Source organism: Canis aureus, chromosome 4 (assembly GCF_053574225.1).
Source record: "Canis aureus isolate CA01 chromosome 4, VMU_Caureus_v.1.0, whole genome shotgun sequence".
NCBI lineage: Eukaryota > Metazoa > Chordata > Mammalia > Carnivora > Canidae > Canis > Canis aureus.
The window spans coordinates 36302152-36324400 of NC_135614.1; the positions used below are offsets into that span (position 1 = coordinate 36302152).

General features: G+C 36.5%; 1 protein-coding gene across 2 annotated transcripts in view; it reads left to right on the forward strand.

The window, feature by feature from the left end:
• The window catches only part of BMPR1A (bone morphogenetic protein receptor type 1A), a 140725-nt gene that overhangs the window by 46871 nt on the left and 71605 nt on the right, over positions 1–22249 (forward strand). The window contains exon 2 of one of the 2 annotated variants that reach the window (XM_077895269.1): positions 11305–11409. The exons of the other annotated variant lie outside the window; for it this stretch is intronic. The gene's annotated coding sequence lies outside the window, so the exon portion shown is untranslated. The remainder of the gene's footprint in view (positions 1–11304; positions 11410–22249) is intronic. 2 annotated transcript variants of the gene reach the window in all.

A 22249-nucleotide genomic window follows, 5' to 3' on the forward strand; every position in this document is an offset into this window, starting at 1 on the left:
GAGTCCCACATCAGGCTCCCCACAGGGAACCTGCTTCTCCCTCTGCCTGTGTCTCTGCCTCTCTCTCTCTCTCTCTCTCTCTCTGTGTCTCTTATGAATAAATAAATAAAATCTTAAAAAACAATAGTTTACAGCAAAATAGAGCAGAAGGTACAGAGATTTCCCATGTACCACCTGTTCCTCCATAGCCTCCCCCGTTATCAGTAGCCCCCACCAGAGCGGCACATTTGTTATAATTCATGAGCCTGTATTGACACGTCATCACCCTAAGTCCATAGTTTACATTAGGGTTCACTCCTGGTGTTATACATGCTGTGCGTTTAGACAAATGTATAATGACATGTATCTAGCATTAGAGTAACATACAGAATACTTTCACTGTCCTAAAAATCAGTGTTTTGCCTATTCATTCCTGTTGCCTAACTTTGACAACCTTTGATCTTTTTACTGACTCCATAGCATTGCCTTTTCAGAAAGCCCCCTAATTGGAATCATACAGTAGGTAGTCTTTCAGATTTACGTAGTAATATGCATTTAAGTGTTCTCCATGTCTTTTCATGGCTTGATAGCTCGTTTCTTTCTAGTGCTGAATAGTAGTCCATTGTCTGGATGCACCACAGCTTATTTATTCATTCATCTACTGAAGGATGTCTTGGTTGCTTCTACTTTTTGGTAATTATGAATACAGCTGCCATAAATATCCTTTTATAGGCTTTTGCGTGGACATAACGTTTTAACTTATTTGGGACACCAAACAGCATGATTTCTGGATTATATGCTAATAGCATGTTTAGTTTTGTAAGAAATTGTTAACACTCTTATTAGAGTGTGGCTGTGCCATTTTGCATTCCCATCAGTAATGAACGAGTTCCTTTGCTCCGTATTCTTATCAGTGTTTAGTACTGTCAGTGTTTTGTATTTTGGCTATTCTAAGAAGTATGTAGGAACATCTCTCTGATGGTTGTTTTAATTTGCAAATCCCTGATGACGTAAGATATTGAACATCTTTTCAGGTGCTTATTTGCCATCTGTACAACATTATTGGTGGTTTTTGTCTTCTGCCCATTTTTAAATTGGGTTGTTTTCTTACTGTTGAGTTTTTAACAGTTCTTTATATATTTTAGAAAATAATCTCCGATGTATCTTTTGCAAATATTTTCTCTTGGTCTGTGGCTTGTTTTCTCATTCTTTTGGCAATGTATTTTACAGAGCAAAAGTTTTTAATTTTAGCGAAGCCCAGCTTATCAAGTATTTCTTTACTGGATTGTGCTTTGGTGCTGTATCTAACAAGTCTGTTTATGTGATGGATTACGTTAATTGATTTTTCAAATATTGAGCCAGCATTGCATATCTAGGATACATCCCATGTGATTGTGGCATATAATTCTTTTTATACATTGTTGGATAATACTCTGTTCAGGACTTCGTATATATGTATATAAAATATATTAGTCTAATTTTATTGTAATATCTTTTTGGTTTTGGTATTAGATTAATGCTGGCCTATAGCCGGAGTTAGAAGTATTCCCTCTGCTTTTATTTTTTAGATAAGATTGTAGAGAATTGGTAAAATGTCTTCATGTTTGCTAGAATTCACTAGAGAACTCATCAGAACCTGATGTTTGCTGTCTTAGAAGGTTATTAATTATGATTCAGTTTCTCTAGTAGATACATGCCTATTCAGATTGTCAATTTCTTCATTTGTGAGTTTTGACACATTGTGTCTTTCAAAGAATTGGTCCATTTCATCTAAGTTATCTAATTAGTGGGCATAGAAATGTTCGTGGTTTTTCCTGATTATTCTTTTGATGACTGTGGGATCTGTAGTAATACCCCTTCTTTCCTTTATTCTTTTTTTTTGGAAATGTTTTTAAATATATTTTAAAAATATTTCTATTTATTTGAGAGAGAGAGAGAGCATGAGTTGAGGGAGGAACAGAGGAAGAGGGACAAGCAGATTCTACTCTGAGCGCAGGCTGATGCAGGGATCAGTCTTATGATCCTGAGGCCATGACCTAAGGGAAGTCAAGAGTTGGATGCTCAGCCAATGAGCCACCCAGGCACCCAACCCCTCTTTCACTTCTGATATTAATTTGTGTCATTTATCTTTTTATCTTTTATTGGTCTTTTCAAAGAACCAGCTTTTGGTTTCATTGATTTTTTTTTTTCCTGTTTATTTCCTGCTTCAGTTTCATTTTTTTTCTGCTCTAATTTTTTTTTTTCATTTGCTTATTTGGATTTAATTTACTTTACTTTTTTAGTTTTTTTTTTTAGGTGGCAGCTTATATTTTTTATTTTAGATTTTTTTTCTGATATATACATATATTCAGTGCTATCATTTTTCCTCTAAGTACTGCTTTTACTGCATCCCACACATTTTGAAAAGTTATATTTACGTTTTCATTTAGTTCAAGTTATTCTAAATTTCTCTTGAGATTTCTTCTTTGGCCTGTTTTAATTTAGAAGTTCATTGTTTAATCTGCAAGTATTTTCAGATTTTCCAGCTATGTTTCTGTTTTTTTTTTTTTCCCCCTAGTTTAATTTTATTGTCTGAGAAGAGACCTATGGATTCTGATAAATTCATTAAGATATATTTTATGGCTCAGAATTTGTGGTCTGTGTTGGTGAATGTTCCATCTGAACTTGAGAATCATATGTTTTCTACCAATGTTGGATAAAGTAGTTGATAGGTATCAATTATATCCAGCTTATTAATGGTACTGTTGAGTTCAGCCATATTCTTACTGTTATTTTCTGTCTTATCTGTCCATTTCTGTGATAGAGGGGTATTGAAGTCTCCACTTGTAATAGTGGATTCATTAGTTTTTCTTTGCAATTCTGTTAGCTTCTGTGTCATGTATTTTGATGCATTATTGTTAGGTGCATCCACATTAAGGATTGTTGTGTCTTCTTGGAGAGTTGATTGCTTTATCATTATGTAATTCTCCTGTTTATCTCTGATAACTTATATTGCTCTGAAGTCTACTATGTCTGAAATTATTATTATTATTTTTTAAGATTTTATTTATGTATTCATGATAGTCGCAGAGAGAGAGAGAGAGAGAGGCAGAGACACAGGCAGAGGGAGAAGCAGGCTCCATGCAGGGAGCCCGACGTGGGATTCGATCCTGGGTTTCCAGGATCGTGCCCTGGGCCAAAGGCAGGCGCTAAACCACTGCGCCACCCACGGATCTCTGTCTGAAATTAATATAGCTATTCCCACTTTCTTTGATTAGTGTTAGCGTGGTGTATTTTTCTCTATTCATTTACTTTTTTTTTTTTTTTTAAGATTTATTTCAGTGAGAGAGAGAGCGCAATGGGGAGGGGCAGAGGAAGAGGGAGAGAGAAACTCAAGCAGATTCCACAGTAAGCATGGAGCCCAACACAGGACTTGATCTCACAACTGTGAGATCAGACTTGAGCTGAAACTAAGAGAGTCAGTCACTCAACTACCCAGGTACCCCTCCATCCATTTACTTTTAATATACATATGTCTTTATATTTAAAGTAGGTTACTTGGGGTGCCTGGGTAGCTCAGTTGGTTAAGCATCCAACTCTTTTTTTTTTTTTTTTTAAAGATTTATTTATTTATTTATGATAGAGAGAGAGAGAGAGGCAGAGACACAGGAGGAGGGAGAAGCAGGCTCCATGCTGGGAGCCCGACGTGGGACTCGATCCCAGGACTCCAGGATCGCACCCTGGGCCAAAGGCAGGCGCTAAACCGCTGAGCCACCCAGGGATTCCCAAGTCCAACTCTATTTTGGCTCAGGTTATGATCTCAGGATTGTGAGATAGAGCCCTGCTTTGGGCCCTGCGGTTAGTGGGAAGTCTGCTTGATATTGTCTCACTCTCCCTTTGTCCCTCCCCCTGCTCAAGCACACACACACACACACTCTCTTTAAAATAAATCAGTCTTTTAAAAAGTGGTTTTCTTGTAGGCCACATATAATTGGATCTTGGTTTTTGATTTATTCTGACACTCTCTGTCTTGTAATTTGTGTATTTTAGACTTTTGATGTTGAAGTGACATTGATGTGATTAATATTTACCATATATGTTATTGCTTTCTATTCATTGCCCCTTTTTGTCTCCCTCTTTTCGTCTTTTTTTAAAAATATTAATTATTGAAGTATAGTTGACATACAGTGTTAATATTAATTTTAGGTGTACAACATACTGATTCAGCAGTTCCATACACTACCTTTGCTCCCTGTAGTGTCACCATAAGACGATATTACAATATTGTATATATTCCTTATGCTATACTTTTAATCTATGTGACTTATTTATTTTATAATTGGAAGTTTCTATCTCTTAATCCCCTTCACTTATTTTTACCCATGCCCCCACCTCCTTACCCTCTTATAACCACCAGTTTGTTCTCTGTATTTTTTAGTCTGTTTCTGTTTTTTGTTTGTTCATTTGTTTTGCTTTTTGTATTCCACATTTAAGTAAAGTCATATAATATTTTGTCTTTCTCTGATTTATTACACTTAGCTTCATACCCACTAGATCTATCCGTATTGTCACAAATGGCATGTCATTCTTTTATATGGCTGAGTAATATTCCATTGTATATACATATATATTACATCTTCTTTATCTGTTGACAGACATGTGGCTTGCTTTCATACTTTGTCTTTTTTTCCCCCATACTTTGTCTATTATAAATAATGCTACAGTGGACATAAGGGTGCATGTATCTTTCAAATTAGTGTTTTCATCTTTTTTGGGTAGATAGTAGTGGAATTACTAGGTTGTATGATATTTCTCTTTTTAATTTTTTGAGGAACCTCTATACTGTTTTCCACAGTGGTTGCACCAATATACATTGCCACCAGGTGTGCACAAGGGTTCTCTTTTCTCTGCGTTTTTGCCAACACATTATTTCTGGTGATTTTGATAGTAGCATTATTACTGGTAGGTTGTATCTAGTGCTTTTGATTTGTATTTTTCTGATGGTTAGTGATGTTGAGCTTTTCATGTGTCTGTGGGCTCTGTATGTCTTCTTTGGAAAAATGTCTATTCAAAACTTCTGCCCATTTTTAATTGGATTATCTTTTTGATGTAAAGTTGTATAACTTCTTCATATATTTTGGATCTTAACCCCATATTGTATATATCATTTGCAAATATCTTCTCCCACTCGGTAGGGATGCCTTTTTGTTTTGTTGATTCCTTCTTTTACTATGTAAAGGCTTTTTATTTTAGTAGTTTATTTAGTAGTTGCGGTAGTTTATTTTTGCTTTTGTTTTCCTTGCTTGAGGAGATATATCCATAAATATGTTGCTAAGGCCACTAAGAGATTACTACCTATGTGTTCTTTTAGGAGTTTTATGGTTTCAGGTTTCATATTTAGATTTTTCTTTTGTGGTTTTATTTGAGCACATATAATGTGATTTCATTTTCTCTCCTTTCTTACTGTATCTGTTATACTTTTTTCTTTTTAACTTTTTTTAGTAGTTTCCCTTGAGTTTTTAATATATATTTACAGTTACCCCAAGACTATTGCAGATAACACCATTCTGCTTTACAGATAGTGCAGGTACCTTATAATAGCAAAATATAATCCTAATTCTTCCATTATGTCTTTTGTATCATTGCTTTTACTCATTTCATTTATATATAGCACATACATGTGTATACACATACATATATGTGAGCATACATAATTGCATTGTCGCTGTTATTGTGAATAACTTGTTATCTGTTAGATCAATTAAGAATTAGAAAAATGGAGTTTTAAATTTTCCCATCACTTATTCCTTCTCCAGTCCTCTTCCTTTCTTTATTTTGATCTGGGTTTTGGAACTATATCATTTTCCTCTTCTCTAAAGAACTTCTTTTTAACATTATCTGCAAGGCAGGTTTACTGGTGACAGATTGCCTCACTTTTGTACAGCTAATAAAAATCTCCATTTCTCCTTCACTTTTGAAGAATAATTCACAGGCTATGGCATTCAAAGTTGGTGGGTTGTTTGTTTTTGTGTTTTTTAAGTAGTCTCCATACCCAGCATGAAGCCCAGTGCAGGGCTTGAAATCATAACCCTGAGATCAAGAACTGAACTGAAATCAAGAGTTGAATGCTTAACTGACTGAGCCATCCAGGTGCCCCAGTGGGTTTTTTTTGTTGTTGTTGTTTTGATATCTTAAGTGTTTCATTCCAGGGTGCCTGGGTGGTGCAGTCAGTTAAGAGACTCCTGGTTTCAGGAGTCACGATCTCAGGGTTGTGAGATGGAGCCCTGTGTAGGGCTCTGCAACTTGGAATCTGCTTAAACTGTCTCCCTCTCCCTCTGTGCCCCTTATCCCCCCACCCCAACCTGTGGATGCACTGTCTCTCAAATAAATAAAATATTTATAAAAAGTGTTTCATCTTACTCTTTTTGTTTGCATGATTTCTGAGAAGTTAGATGTAATTCTTATCTTTGCTCCTATATATATAAGGTGGGTTTTTTTCCTGTGTCTCCCTTAAAGTTTTAATTTCTTGATCTGTGGCTTTCTGTAGTTTGAAAATGAGCTCTCTAGGTGTAGTGTTTGTTTTTTTTGTTTGTTTGTTTTGTTTTGTTTTGTTTTTTTGGCATTTATCCTGCTTGATGTTCTCTGAACTTCCTGGATCTGAGGTTTGGTCTTTGACATTAATTTGGAAAATTTTTCAGTTATTAGTGTTTCAGATATTTCTTTCCTCTTCCTTCCTTTTCCTTTTCTATTATTTCTTTGATATTCCTGTTATATGTGTGTTACACTTTTTGTAGTTGTCCCACAGTTCTTTGATATTCTTTTTAAAAATCTTTTTCAGCCCTTTTTTTGGTTTGCTCTTCAGTTTTGAAGATTTTTTACTGAGATAAATCCTCAAGCTCAGAGATTTTTCTCCATAGTCGTGATTGGTCTAGTAAGCCCATCAAACACACTCTTCTGTTTTTGTTACACATTTCATTTTGCTTCTTTCTTAGACTGTCCATCTCTCTGGCTTTATATTAATGTATCTATTCCCATCAGAGTCCATAGCACATTAATTGTAGTTGTTTTAAATCCCCAGTGTGATAATTGTGTTATTTCTGCCATGTCAGAGTCTGGTTCTCATGTTTGCTCTGTCTCTTTAGACTGGTTTTTGCCTTTTAGTGTGCCTTGTCATTTTTTCTTGTTACATGATGTACTGGGTAAAAAGAAACTGCTATAAATAGGCCTTTAGTAGTGCGATATTGAGGTATGGTAGGGGGGTGGAGTGGAAGTGCTCTATAGTCTCATGATAAGGTCTCGTTTTTTTAGTGAGCCTGTGCCTGTGGACTGTGAACCTCCTAGGTGCTTCTTAGCTATTTTTCTCTCCCCCACGTGGAAAGCTAGCTTGGACTAGAGTTTGGCATTTCCCTTAACCTAGGCTTCCTAGGCTTTGAAAGAACCCTTATCATTTAGATTCTGTTTAAACAGTTTTTCTTGAAAAGGAAGGCCTTAAGATTAACAGAATGCTTCTGGGGTGCCTGGCTGGCTCAGTCTCTAGAGCATTTGACTCTTGATCTCAGGATCATGAGTTCAAGCCCCATGTTGGGTGTGGAGCTACTTAAGAGGAAAAAGAAAAAAGAATAACAGTGTTCTGATGTATTTCAAAACAGTACTTTGTCCCCTTTTTCTGGCAGAATCACAAGGGGATTTTTCTTTGATATTCTCTGTGATGGCCTGGTAGAGGTCCTGAAGGTTAAACTCATAAAGTTTGGGGGCCCCCTATGACTGAGTCCCTCATTATAGTTTTTAAAATGTTGAAATGGGGATCCCTGGGTGGCGCAGTGGTTTAGTGCCTGCCTTTGGCCCAGGGCGCGATCCTGGAGACCCGGGATCGAGTCCCACGTCGGGCTCCTGGTGCATGGAGCCTGCTTTCTCTCTGCCTGTGTCTCTGCCTCTCTCTCTCTCTCTCTGTGACTATCATAAATAAATTTAAAAAAATAAAAATAAAAAATAAAATGTTGAAATGGCTCCCTGTCTTCTCTGAAGGTGATTGATTCGCTTCTTTTCTCTTCTCTTTCCTCCTCCTCACCTTCTTCTCTTTTATCTTTCACCATAAATTTAAACACATTCGATGGGATTCAATCTTTTGCAAATCTTAAACTTGCTAAAGCTAAAACTACCCCATCTTTGGCCATAAGGAGTCTCTTCAGGTTGGCTCCGGAGTCTTCTTGACATCATTCAAATAATTGTTGATTAGTTGTTGTTTTTTTTTTTTTTTCTGCCTTATAAAGCAAGACATTCCACAAACATCTTGAAAATTTTCTGTCTCAAACATGAAATATTTCCATGAAGCTTGATTTCTTTCATTGGGAAGAAGTATTTCAAAACTATGATCTGGACTCTTGGGTTGCTCATTTATACTGTTTGATTTTTGTTTCTAGGTCTTTTCAGTGAATAGTACTAGGAAATAGAGATTGGGAATTGTGGTTTTCAGGGACATGGAGTGATAGACTACTCCGTAATTACTCATTTATCACATTCTATATCTGACAGTTTTACAATAACAAAATTACTATATCCATCACCAATATTATTGAAAAGAGTTAACATTTTTTTCATATGGTCTTCATTTCTTGATAATTATGCTCTCTATATCATAAGGTCATATCACCATTATGTACCATCACTTTTTTCCTTTTCATCATCTTTTAATCTACAAGTTACTACTTAATGCTCACCTCCAGAGTCATGTGAATGTTCCTCTAATCATATTGACTCTTTGAAGCTTATTCTTTAGTTGATTTCTCTAGAAAGACTAATGAGAACATTATTCCCTGAGTTTTTGTGTGATAATAATATGTTTTGTTTATATTTGAAAATTAGTCTTACTGGCTGTAAAATTCTTGGCTCTCATTTTGTTTCCTTGAGTATTTTAACTTTTTTCTGACATAAAGTGTTGCTTTGGAAAATCTGTTGATAATGTAATTTTCTCTTCCTTATAAGTTACTTGACATATTGGCCCAGATGTTCAAATAATTTCTAATTCTTTTAAAAGATCTGTAATTTTACTGTAATATGTCTTGGTGTTATTTTGTGTCCATATTCTCAAGTGTATTCATTCTGTGCCTTAAACGTGGTTTTAAATCTTACTTTAGAAAAATTTCTTTGAATTAGTTTTTAATGTTTTTGTATAGTTTTTAGTGTTTAGTTCCCTTTCTTGGGTTTTCTTCTGTGATTACTATTTATATAAAAGAACAATTTTTGTCACTTTTCCTAGAATCCTTTTATTTCTTCATTAAAATATTTTAAAATTATTTTTAGGGCAGCCTGGGTGGCTCAGGGGTTTAGCGCCACCTTCAGCCCAGGCCGTGATCCTGGGGACCCCGGATCGAGTCCCACGTCAGGCTCCCTGCATGGAGCCTGCTTCTCCCTCTGCCTGTGCCTCTGCCTCTCTCTCTCTCTCTCTCTCTGTCTCTCATTAATAAATAAATAAAATCTTTTTTAAAAATTACTTTTAGGATTAGAATACTTTTTATATTACTTGTTGTGTTTATTTATTCTTGTGCTTTTTGTTTTTAGTCTTTATGTCTGAAACAAAATTCTTAAAATTCTTTTTTGAGTCATGTTCTCACATTTCTGAGTTTCTCCAATTCTGATGTTGTTTTTTATGCCTTATATAATTTACTTAATGCTTTTACCTTTTTCGTAGGTTATAGTTTATCAGTTTTGTGTTGGTGCTCTTCTGGTTGGCTTTAGTTGTGTATAAAGGATGTTGGTTAGCCTTATAATAACTTGTATGAGACTTGAATCTGGAAACTTTCTCCTGGGTCATTTTGAAATTAGTTTTCCTGGATGTTTAAGAGGAAATAATAGTGATGCAGGAAAGCATTTTTTACTTGACTGAATTGTTTTAGATTGTGTTTGAGGAGATGGCCGATCCTGGTTCTGCCGCTGTCCCTTACTCCTCCTTGAGCCCTCTCTTTCTTTTGTCTCAGCTTTTCTGTTCAGTTTTGTTTTTATTCCTAACAGTTTCTTCTTCAGAGTAAGGTTCTGTCCTGGACGGGAGGGAGGCCTGGTGGGTATTTTCCAAGTTCAGACAGGTTGGACAACCATGTCAACTTCAAACCATTTGCTGTCAGGCTCTTTGACATTATCTGCAGTTGGATCATCAACTCTTATACCTTCCGCAGTTTTCCTTGTATTTTCAAATTTGCCTGCTGTTCTTTCCAGTGAATACCTCCTTGCTGTTTAGCCTGTAGAGGTACATGCTAGCAAGCAAACTGGATTTTACCCCTGCCCATGTCCCAGAATTGCAGGTATTAGTTCTATGTAACAGGGATAAGATTTCAGGCTAAAAACTGGTTTAAAACTCTGTATAAGAAACAGTTATGCTCTGGAATCTAGGGCTTAGATCTTCTGTCTCACGCTTGTCCGCATAGTCAGGTGCCTGCCTGTGGTAATGACTTCTTAGTGCTCTTTCACATCCACTTCTCCTTTCATTCCAAGCATATGGGAACATTTAATCCCTTTGTTTCCTTGAAGTTAGATGGGTATCACATGACTGATCTGGCCAGTGGACTTTCAGGGGAAGTGTGTGTCGCTTCTGGGTTGACATAGTGAAAGGCCCATGAAGATTTTCTGGTCTTTTTTTTCTTTTTTAAACTTAGGAAGTACGTAGCCATGTGTTTTCATTTGATACAAGAACAAGATGATCAGCCTGGATGACTGTGAAGCAGACGCTGCCTGCCCCGTGTTGGACATTTTACATGAGACAGAAGTAAACTTCTGTTATGTTGAGTTGTTGAAATTTTGGAGTTGTCTGCTACCCTAGCATGACTTAGACTGTACTATCTAGAATAGTAGCCACTAGCCACATGTAGCTGCTGAACAATTAACATGTGGCTAGTACTAACTGAGATTGTGCTAAATCTCAAGTATAAATCTAAATCTAGAGTACACACCAGATTTGTAAGTGTGAAAAACATAGAAAATGTCAAAGTAATAATTTTTTATTTATTACATTGAAATACCATTTTAGATCTGTTGGGTTAAATAAAATATATTAAAATTAATTTCCACTCTTTCTCTTCTCATGAGGGTACTAGAAAACTTAAAGTTTTACATATGGTTGCACTTAAAACATTATATTTATCTTGGACAGTGCTAGACTCTTCCTGGACTTATTCAGTATCCTAGCAGAAGTTGAGTGTTTGATTGTCTAGAGAAACTACACGGGTGAGACTCCAGATTTGGAGAAAATACAGAAAAAGAGTACACTATAAATGGGGTTAAGCAGAAGTCTCCTTGATGGATCAGGAGATGTATCCTTACTTTCTGTCCCATGTCCCTTTCCTAACCTGTTTGTAGAACACTGGCAGTCAGAGGAGACCGACTTTTCTACGAAACTGAATGACTCCAGAGAAGAGAGCCACAGAGCCTGACATTTGAAGGTCTTCGTATGTGCACAACCAGGTGACTGCCCAGTTACACTGTGGTGAAGGCTACTAGCTAATAAATCCGTCCTGTACTCACAGGGTTGTCCAGCAGGGTCCTTGTGTTTCACTCTTACATGGGCAGCACTTAATGCTACTTATTTTTTAAAGCTGCTTTAGAAATTTAGTACAATTACTAAAAATACCATGTTTCATAATGATCTACCTGTTTAGGGAGAACTTTTCAATTATACAAAGTTTATACATAAATAAACAATATATGCAAAAATCTTTGCAACTTGTTTTTCCTAGAAAACTACCTTCTTACTGTCAAATTTGAAATTTATGGTTGAACTCTGGTGCTTCTTTTGACAATTCATGTCATCTAGAAGTGAAAGCATATCAGTTTCATAGACTACTACAGTGGTTGTTAACCTAGGGATTACTAATATGGGGATAATCTCCAGGCATACCGTGAATTCTCTCGTTTTTGAGTGGTGCAGATTCATGTGCATGCTAACTGTGGGGAAGAAGTGATTTTCCCAGCTCCCTGAAGTACTTTCTCTTATGGTCATGCAATCGTTAGATTGTTATTCCTCGTTCTGGCAAATTAGTGAATCTAGTTGCTGTCCAGCATTTTGTGCCAGGGCCCCATACCTCTCTCTCTGTGCCTAACCTCCACCCTTTCAGTTTTGGAAGATGAATTCACTTTATATTTTCTAGAGAAGTTTGAAAGCCAGTTGTAAGTTCTGATTTCTTTTCTCCATCTCAAAGATCTCTTTTTATGAGTTTTTTTTCTTCTCTTCTGTTTCACAAGTAGTGCTTCTTTTTTTCTAAGGCTGCATCTTTATTTATCTTTTGAGACCTTCCTCTCCTTGTCTCTTTCCATCCCTGACAGACTATTTCCAGTTCAATTACTGCCCTGATCAAATTCCTTTCAAATTAAAAACAAACCAACAAAACCTTCCCTTGACACTATTACCTCGAGGCAATGTGCCATTTTTTTCACCTCAAAATCTCAGTCTGTACCTGAATAGCCCTATCTTTTTTTTTTTTAAGATTTTATTTATTTTATTATTTTATTTATTCATGAGACACACACACACACACACACACACACAGAGGCGGAGACACGGGCAGAGGGAGAAGCAGGCTCCATGCAGGGGGTGGGCTTGGGACTCCATCCGGTCCTGGGTCTCCAGGATCACTCCCTGGGCTGAAAGCGGTGCCAAACTGCTGAGCCACCCGGGCTGGGCTGCCCAACCCACCCCCTCCATTGTTTTTTTGTTTTTGGTTTTTTTACATCTTCCTTGCCATTGTCTTTGAATTTGCCAGTGACCCATTTAGCAAATTTAGCAGCTTCTTCCATGTTTTATTATTTGTCTCTTCTGAAGTATTTGGAATTGTTACTATCTTTCTACCTATTTTTTTTATAAGAACTTCACTTAAAGTTGCCTTGCAATACAAAACATGAAAAATACAGAAAAAGTATAAAGAAGATAATTAGCCATCATAATATCACCTCTCAGAGATACCCACTATTAAATTTGGAGCCATATCTGTTCCATCTTTTAAGAAAATGTATTAAGCAAAAGCAAATTCATATTGTATCTGCTTTTTTTATGTTTTAAGATTTTACTTATTTATTTATTTAAAGAGAGAGTGTGTGTGTGCTCAGTGAAGGGCAGAGAGGGAGGGAGAGAGAAAGGGAGAGAATCCCAAGCTGACCCTGCTGAGTGAGGGGCCTGTTGTGGGGCTCCAACTCAGTACCCTGAGGTCATGACCTGAGCTGGAACCAAGTCGGATGCATTTACAAATATGTGCACCCATCACCATAGTCAATTTTAGAACATTTTTATCACCTCAAAGTGAAACCTTGTACCCTTTAGCAGTCACTTCTCTCTCCATAAGTTGTTATTTTAATGTAGTATTTTATATTTATACTCTTGTTATATCATGGCCAGTTGGTCCAGAATTTGGAAACAGAAAATACAGTAGTTCCCCTCTTATCCACAGTTTGAGTTTTTGCAATTTCCGTCACCTGTGGTAAACTGAGGTTGGGAAGCAGATGTCAGGTCGTAGCCTAACACTACGTCACATTGCCTGCATTATCCACCTCACTTCATCTCATTACATAGACTTTTTATCCTCTCACACCATCACAAGAAGGGTAAGTACAGCACAGTAAGATCCTTTGAGAGAGACCACATTCACATAACTGTTAATACAGTACATTGTTATAATTATTCTATTTTATTATTAGTTATTGTTATTAACTGGTTACTGTGCCTAATTTATAAATAAACCTCATCATAGATAGACACATAAAAGAAAAAAAACAGTATATGTAGGAATTGATACTATATATGCTGTCAAGCATCTACTGAGGGGTCTTGGAACATATTCCCTGCGGAAAAGAGGGACTACCATGTGGTTTAGGATTAAAGCTCAGTCTTCGGAGTCTGACTGACCTGGATTAAAATCACAGCCCTACTACAAACTGCGAGACTTTGGAGGGGTTACTTAACCACTCAGCCTCAGTTTCTTACCTATTATGTGGAATTAGGAGAAGTACCTGCCACATAATTAGTTTTGAGGATTAAGCAACATAATACATGTATAAAATTTAGTACAGTAACTGGCACATAGAAGATGTTCAATAATCGAAGCTCAATAAATAGAGAACGATGTCTTTGTTGCAGTACTTTAGTTCGTAAGTCAACTAGCAAGTGTTTGATGCTATTAGACGTTGTTATTAAATATTGACTGGTGTTTCTGTCAGTGATTCAGAATGTTCTCTGTACTTAGCAACATCTTTGTACATTTTATATTATCCCTCCTATAAAATTCTAATTACTCTGAGGATACAACTGATTTTTTTGATAGAGAGTAATAATAGTATCTTTTTTTTGTATTTTTTTTTATTGGAGTTCGATTTGCCAACATATAGCCTAACACTAATAATAGTATCTTACAATTAGAATGTGTTTACTTGGCACTGTTCTAAGTGCTATATCTACATTAACTCCTTTGATCTCCGCCTCTCAGACACATGTGCTTACTGTCCCTATTTTACAGACTGACCGTGGATGAGGTTAAGCAACTTTGGGTCAAAGAATTAGGACAGGTAAGGGGTGGAGCCAGGATTCTAACCTTGATACTCAGTCTGACTGCAGAGGCCATGCTCGTAACCTTGTATTCTTCTCTTTATCCTTCCTTCTAGAAGAATGGTAGGTGGATTTCAAACATCTTGACATCTTGGCTGTTCTATATTTAAAGGACTGTGAGGTCTCCAGTGCTTGCTTGAAGAGAGAACTAAAATGAGTATCGATGTCTGCTACAGACATGAGCTTCAGGGTGGCTGTGTATGTATCATCTGGGTCAAACCATACATGGATTATCCCGCTCCAGCACTCTAGAATCCAGGCCTCAGGTGGGACGGTGGCCAGGCACAGTGCACCTTCCCTAGGCCCCCTGATAGAATGCCCATTTTGACCTGCACCGCTCCCTCCTTGCATACTGCCAAACCTCGCCAGTCTTTGAAGGCTAATTTAAATTCAGCCCCCAGTGATCTCTCTACCTGTGGAGCAACAGTCTTTGATACTTCTCAGATAATCATGTGTGGTGGTATGACATCTTGGTGTGTTGTCATCTTGGTACTGTTGTTGAAGCTTTAATATATTTATGATGTGACTCCTATGGTGATTAAATGTTGCTTGTCAGCAGGAAACTGTCCTAAATGTTTTAAAATATACTATAGTGCCCTCACAAGTATTACCAAGTGATCTTTTCTTCCTGTTTCTTTCAGTCTCTGTTGCCTGATGATAATAGAGCTATTTGGTGCAGTTCAGTTCAAAGATACCTAACTTGACAAACTTAGTCCCAAATGTACATGACGTGTTTTGCAACAAAGTGGTTAGTCCATAGTCAGGCTGTTGGATTATGTGCATTATATTGGGATAAGTGCTTCTAATTGTCTGTCTGAAAGTCTTCACAACCTGTTGTTGCTTCTTTTTGAAATCTAACTTGATTGCCTTGGTTGTTGCTCATCCTGCTTATAAGCTCCTCCCTTAGGCTTGTGACTCACCGATTTAAAAGACGGTGCTGTTCAGTAATTAACTACCTGCCTCTCATTACATAGAGATGAGAACTTAAATGCAGGCTTCCCAGCTAAAACTTTCTTCCCTGTGTGTTTACCCATCTGCGGGCATGTAGCAACACTGTCCCACGCCCAGCCTTTGGAGGAAATATCTGTAGTCCGTGTCCCCTCCTGTTGGACATAGTTCATTTGCATATTGCTGTACAACTGATGGATTTTATGTGGGTGCTGTTAATCGAAAATTATTTTCTATAGTTTCTAGAATGTCATTTATTTAGTCTCACTGATGTTCACATTTGGATGAATGACAATCGAGTATTTAATGAATGAGGTTTTGTTTTTAGTAAATAATAATTAAGCCAAGTATTTTATAAGATTAATTAAAGTCTGATACGACTAGTATGTCCTTGAGGTGTTAAGTGTTACCCATTTTCATGAAGTATAATTAGTTTTTGGGGAAACTACCTGTGTTTTAGAGGAATTCATTCTATGCTTATTACCTTGCTTTAGCAATCCTGAGAAATATGGATATGCATCATTAGGAAATAGATGTGTTTTGATTAGGAAATTTTAAAACATCCTTCTGTTTGCTAAATAGGACATTAAAAAATATGTTCTAATAGCAGTATGATCATATCTACTTTGGTATCAAATAAAACCTTTGTAAATTGTACAAAATACAGTTGATTTACTGAACAATTTTTTAAAAGCCTGTATGCCTTCAGACTGAGTATGATGCTTTGTTTCAGAAGCACAGCTATAATTTTTGACCATTTAAGCAAAATGTAATTTTTCATCCTGTTGAGCAATCATAGTTTACAATTCCTAGGGAAAAAGTTTTAGAATTTGCTGAAGGAGAAAAGATCTTTGGGACTTCCTTATATATCTGTTCATACTTGATTTTAGTCTGTCAAACTGACATCGTTGGCCAAAATCATATGTGAAATTATAACTTATGACTGATAAAGTACATATTTTTTTTCCCAATTTTTTTACCTTACAAGCTTTTAAAACAAAATGTGAGGGGCACCTGGGTGGCTCAGTGGTTGAAAATCTGCCTTTGGCCCAGGGCGTGACCCCGGGGTCCTGGGATGGAGTCCCACATTGGGGAGCCTGCTTCTCCCTCTGCCTGTGTCTCTGCCTCTCTCTCTGCGCCTCATGAATAAATAAATAAAATCTTTAAAACTACATAAAATAAGATTTGAACAGATAGTAAAAACCTATTTCACCAGTTTACTTGCTTACCTTTCGCTTCATCTGCTTTCTCTCTGTTTATAAAAACACATATCCTTTTTTCTCACCATTTGCAGATAATCTGCAAACATCTTGACACTTTACCCCTAAATATTATAGCAAATGTATCCTAAGGACAAATTTGCTTTCCTTAAGGGCTACGTTATCATAAGAGATTTGATATCAATATTACATTATGTAATATACTGCCCTTACTTAAATTTCCTGTTTTCTTTCCAAAAGTGCTCTTTATAGCTATTTTTATTTATTATTATTATTATTTTTAAAGATTTTATTTATTCATGAGACACACAGAGAGAGGCAGAGACACAGGCAGAGGGAGAAGTGGGCTCCCTGCGTGGAGCCCAATGCGGGACTCGATCCCAGGACCCCAGGGTCATGCCCTAGGCCGAAGCGGCGCTCAACCGCTAAGCCCCCCAGGCATCCCTCCCTACTTGTTTTTTTTAATTTTAATTTTATTTTTTTTTAAGTAGGCTCCACACCTTGCATGGGGCTTGAACTCAAAACCCTGAGATCAAAAGTTGCATGTTCTACCAACTGAGGTAACCAGGTACCCCTTTTTTGATTTTTGATCCCAGAACCAATTAAGGATAATTTTGCATTTGGTTGTCATATTTCTTTAGTTTCCTTTAACTGAGAATAAGTCCATATTTCCCCCATCTCTCCTAACAATGGTCTTTTATGAAATCTTGTTGTTTTTTAAAAATAGGATACCTCTTAATTTGCTTATATTTTTATATTTCATGACTAGATTAAAGTTAAAATTTGGGGAGATGAATACTATATTGATAGCATTGTGTATTTTCCATTGGACTATATCAGGAGAAGTCCATTTTTTCATACTTTTTTCATTTAATAATAGCTTAGTATTGCTTTGATTTATTGCTATGAAAGGTTTATGATATTTTGTCCTTAGATTTCAAAATATAATTTCATAGTGCTTCACTCTTAATTTTTAAAAATTAAGTTATGATACATTCCAAAAATATAAGAAGTGGTGTGACACCTGTATGCTTAATACCCAGATTTACAAAATATTAGCAGTTACCCATATTTACTTTGGATTAATATAAAATTTTTATTCTTTTTTTTAAGATTTTATTTATTTATTCAGAGAGAGAGAGAAAGGCAGAGAGATTGAGAGAGAGAGAGAGAGAGAGAGAAAGGCAGAGTCACAGGCAGAGGAAGAAGCAGGGCTCCATGCAGGGAGCCCGACCTGGGACTCAATCCCTGTCTCCAGGATCACGCCCCAGGCTGAAGGCGGCGCTAAACTGCTGTGCCACCGGGGCCGCCCTAAAATTTTTATTCTAAAATGTATTCTATATACAAGGGTGTGTATATAACATAAATGTACATTTTAGAGTAATAATAATAATAAATGAATATATCCATCCCAACCTCCTATTTCAAGAACTGTAATGGCATCCTTTGAACCTGTCCAGGCTTCAGGACAATAGTTTCTCTCTTCCCAGAAAAAACTATCATCCTAAGTTTGGTTTTATTCCATGACCTTTCCTTACATTTTCCCTCTTTTGTATTTTTCCTTTAATATGCTTTTTAAAAAATATTTTCTATTTTTGAGCTTTATATGAATGGAATCACACTGTGTATATGTATTCTTCTTGGAATTGTTTCTTTTTTGTTCAACATTATGATTTTGAGATTTTTTTTTTAAGATTTTATTTATTTATTCATGAGAGACACACAAGAGAGAGAGGCAGAGACACAGGCAGAGGGAGAAGCAGGCTCCATGCAGGGAGCCCGATGTGGGACTTGATCCCAGGACCCTGGGGTCACGACCTAAGCCAAAGGCAGACGCTCAACCGCTGAGCCACCCAGGCATCCCTGATTTTGAGATTTCATTCATGTTGTTACTCATCTGAGATACATATTTCTTTTCATTGCTATATGGTAATCCCGTTATATGAATATACTATAATTTATGCATTTTACTGTTTTTGAACACTTGGGTTTCCTCTGGTTTTTACTATTAAGAAAATACTGCTGTGAATCTTATTTGTGCATTTTGGTGGATACATGCAAAAGGTTCCCTGGGTTATACTCAGCTACAATTTTTAGGTCTTTGGGTATATACATTGTCACCTTTACTAGGTGGTGGCAAAAAAAATTTTTTTGTTAACAGCTGTATGTTAAGCCAGATAAGGAATTCAAAAGGAACAGTTTTGAGAGAGGATCTTATTAGAAGTGTTGAGGTATTTATAGCTCTTAGGTCCTCCTATCTTTGTTTATTCCTGAGTTGACTCATTAAGGTGTCTTATCTTTGCCTTTTCTTTAAGTGGGTTTTTAAAAATATCACAGCATCTAAAAAATATGTATCAAAGCATAAACATTATTTGATCATATAGAAGATGTATTCAATTTTTATACCATCAATTTCAGGCTGAAATATGCAGCCTTTTTATTTCTGTAGACACTGAAACACAGGGCTATGTTAAACTAGTTTTCTGGTTCTTGGGGATCAAATAAATGAAAAGTGGATAGAGGAGGCTGTTACTGTGTTAGCCAGTATGCATTCTAGGTAGCTGTTAGCAAAGGAAGAAAACTTAAAAAAATTCAGATGCAAGCTAAAATAAATAAATAAGCAAACTAGCAAATAAACAAGTAAACACGGCACTCTTCTGGGAGCATTCAGAACTGGAACAAATAGCACTATGTATTAATTAGTCCCTAAGGATTTCTCTGTGTTGTAGCAGAACTCTGTAATTGGTGTTCATGATGTTAATTCTAAATAGTATTACTGCTTTATTGAGAAATAGAAGTAATGCATGTTTTTAGAAGAATTGGTGAACCTTTAGCAATCTAACATTAATTCCTGGGGTGCCTCGGTGGCTCAGTTGTTTAGAGATTGGACTCATGATCTCAGCCCAGGTCTTGATCTCAGAGTTGTGACTAGAAATTTTCCTTTTAACATAATGTAGTGAAACTATCCAGAGGAACTTGTCCTGTGGTACTTTTACTTATCAGCTAATAAAATAAATGTTCTCTTGATAATTTCTTACCATTTTATAGGAAATAAATGGGTGATAGATATTTCTGCACTGACTGAATTAAGTTTACTTGGTAAGTGGAAGAAGATGTATCAAGTCATATAAATGTCTATGTATACTGTGTAAATTGTCTAATGAATTGTAGAGAAAAATTAAAATGGAAAACATAGAAGTGGTTCTCATGTTCTTTGCCAGAAAGGATAAATTGGAAAGAATATATAGATAGATTATTTGGGGGTTCGTCTGCTGCAGGTGGCTACATCAAACTTGCTGTTTGTTACTCTTAGAACGGATGGGCACCCGGATAATGGTAACTGCTCTGCACATCCAGAGGATGAGGGATACAGGGAGGACCAAAGGCTCAGAATTTGGTGTAGGAACTGCTGGTTTCATTAGACTCCCCTTATGGGGACTTCTCATTTCCACAGGATGCTGGAAACCACTGCAGAATTGAAGTTTCCTAGCTGATTCAAAGGAAGAATGTGTCTTGAATAGTCTTTGAACAGTTATTTTGTTATTCAAAATCTAGTTTGAAGCAGAGGTAAAACATTTTTAGAAAATAGGGTTTTAAAAAATTTTAGTTACTTAAAGGTAATTATAGATTCATAAGAAATTGCAAAAATAGTAAGGAGAGGTCCCTTGTACCCTTCACCTTCCTCCAGTGGTTGCTTAATACTGCGTGATGTCCAGTTCCCAGCAGAACACGCACAGTATTGTGCCAATTAAACCTCTACGGTAGCTGCGTGCAACCACCTCACCATGGGGACACGGAATCTCACCACAAAGGTCACAGCTGTACCCACCATGGCAACCTCGAGGGTTTTTTTTTCTATCTGTGATTTTATCATTTTCAGTGTTTTATAGATGGAATCATACAGTAGGTGACCTTTTTGCACTCAGCCGAATCCTTTGAGATTTACCCAAGTTGTTTTGTGTATCACTGGTTTATCCCTTTTTATTGCTGAGTAGGATTCTGTTGCATGGATGGACCAGAGTTTGTTTAACCATTCACTTTTTGAAGGATGTTTTTGTTTTCTCCAGTTTTTGGCTGTTAAAAATAAAATTGCTGGTGACATTCCTGTTCGTTTCTTTGCAACCATGAGTGTGTTTGGTTACATGTAAGTGTGTGTTTCATTTTTAAAGTAACTTCCAAACCTTTTTCCAAAGTAAGGATGCCATTTTACATTCTTACCAACAATGTATGAAAGATTCATTTTCAGGACACCTGGGTGGCTCAGCAGTTGAGCATCTGCCTCAGTCTGAGGTCGTGACCCCGGGGTCCTGGGATCAAGTCCCACATTGGGCTCCCTGCAGAGAGCCTGCTCCTCCCTCTGCCTGTGTCTCTGCCTCTCTCTGTGTCTCTCATGAATAAATAAATAAAATCTTTGGGGAAAAGAAAAGAAAGATTCATTTTGTTCATATTCTTGCCAGCACTTGGTGTTATCACTGTTTTTTATTTTAGTTACTCCAGTAGGTGTGTAGTGATATCTCAGTGGTCTTAATCTGCATTTCCCTGATGGCTGGTGTTCTTGATTACATCTTTTCATGTGTTTATTTGCCATCCAGATATCTTCTTCTTCAAGGAAATCCCTCTTCATATTCTTTGCCCAGTTTCTTAGTGAATTTTTTTTTAAGGTGAGTTTTGAGATTTAGTATATTCTAGATGGGTCCTTTGTCACATTATACAATTTGTAAATATACTTTCCCACTCTATATCTTGTTTCTTCGTCTTTTTAACAGGATCTTTTGCAGAGGAAATATTTTTAATTTTGATGAATTCTAACTTGCCTTTCTTTTTCTTTTAGTGTCATTTTGATGATCAATTTAGTGTCTTTCTCCGTTCCCACCCTCTACCCCCAATCCTAGGCAGCCATTAGTCTATTTTCTGTCTCTGAGTGCTTAGTTTGGCAGCACATATATTTTCTATCTCTGTGGAATTGCATATTTTGGGTATTTTGTATAAATGGAATTATATAATATGTGGCCTTTTGTTCTGGCTTCTTTCACTTAGTGTAATATTTTCAGTGTTCATCTCTCTTATATTGGAATTGGTTCTTTTTATGGATGATTAATACTCCGTTGGGTGGATATACCACCTTGGATACACATCCATTCATCAGTTGATAGACATTTAGGTTGTTTCTACTTTTTTGCCTATGCTCAGATGAGTTGGTGTATAGCTTTTCATCACCTTTGCCACACGTGTTGCATGTGTATGTATGCACTTACACACACACACATTCTTCTTTGTGTGTATAGTTCTCTTTTTAATAATGAAGAGGTGACTTATTTTATAGTTTTTATAACTTAAGGATATTTGGAATATCTTTCCATATCAGTTCAGATAGGACAGATGCATCTCATTTTTTTTAATGACTATATATTGTTTATTGTGGCTATTTAGCACATCCCACACCGATAAATATTTAGATGAGATTGGATGACCTTTTGTTTTTCTTTCTTTTTTTTTTAAGATTTTATTTATTTATTCATGAGAGACCCAGAGAGAGAGAGGCAGA